Source organism: Apaloderma vittatum, unplaced genomic scaffold (genome assembly GCF_000703405.1).
Source record: "Apaloderma vittatum isolate BGI_N311 unplaced genomic scaffold, ASM70340v1 scaffold25574, whole genome shotgun sequence".
In the NCBI taxonomy this organism is placed as follows: domain Eukaryota; kingdom Metazoa; phylum Chordata; class Aves; order Trogoniformes; family Trogonidae; genus Apaloderma; species Apaloderma vittatum.
The window spans coordinates 10570-11144 of record NW_009711309.1 but is presented as its reverse complement, the minus strand read 5'-3'; the positions used below and the strand labels follow the sequence as shown (position 1 = coordinate 11144).

At 59.1% G+C, this 575-nt stretch overlaps 1 protein-coding gene across 1 annotated transcript in view; it reads right to left on the bottom strand.

The window, feature by feature from the left end:
* Positions 1–575, bottom strand: part of LOC104272580 (butyrophilin subfamily 1 member A1-like) — a gene marked incomplete at its 3' end in the record, with an annotated part of 3257 nt that overhangs the window by 1906 nt on the left and 776 nt on the right. The window lies entirely within an intron of this gene.

Sequence of the window (575 nt, the reverse complement as noted above, 5' to 3'; positions counted from 1 at the left end):
GGTGCAGTGGTTTTAACCCAGAGCAGGGGAGACTGAGATGAGGTATCAGGAAGAAGTTCTTTACTCCGAGGGTGGTGAGACACTGGCAGGGGTTGCGCAGAGAGGGGGGGGAGGCTCCATCCCTGGAGACACCCAAGGTCAGGCTGGACGGGGCTCTGGGCAACCTGCTCTGGTGCAAGATGTCCCTGCTCCCTGCAGGGGGCTGGACCAGATGACCCTGAACTGTCCCTTCCAGCCCAACACATTCTATTATTTGATGAATCTGTGATTCTGTAAGAAATAACTGTGAGGCCAGTGAGCTTGGGAAACCAGGGGATGCTGCTCCACAAGGTGTCTGAGCTGCCACACTGTCACCTCGGCAGCGCACCCACACCAGGGAGGGCTGGGCAAGGGGTCCCTGCCCCACAGCACAGCCAGCAGGGCCAGCCCACCGCCCCTTCCTCCGCTTCCCTGTCCGGGCTGCCCCAACGCTCCTTCGAATCCCTAAAAGATAGTTTGTTCTCAAGGGGGCAGGTGCTGCTTGTGCTGCTCAGGGTGGGGAGAAAGCAGGATAAAGAGTCAAGGAAGTGGCTGGG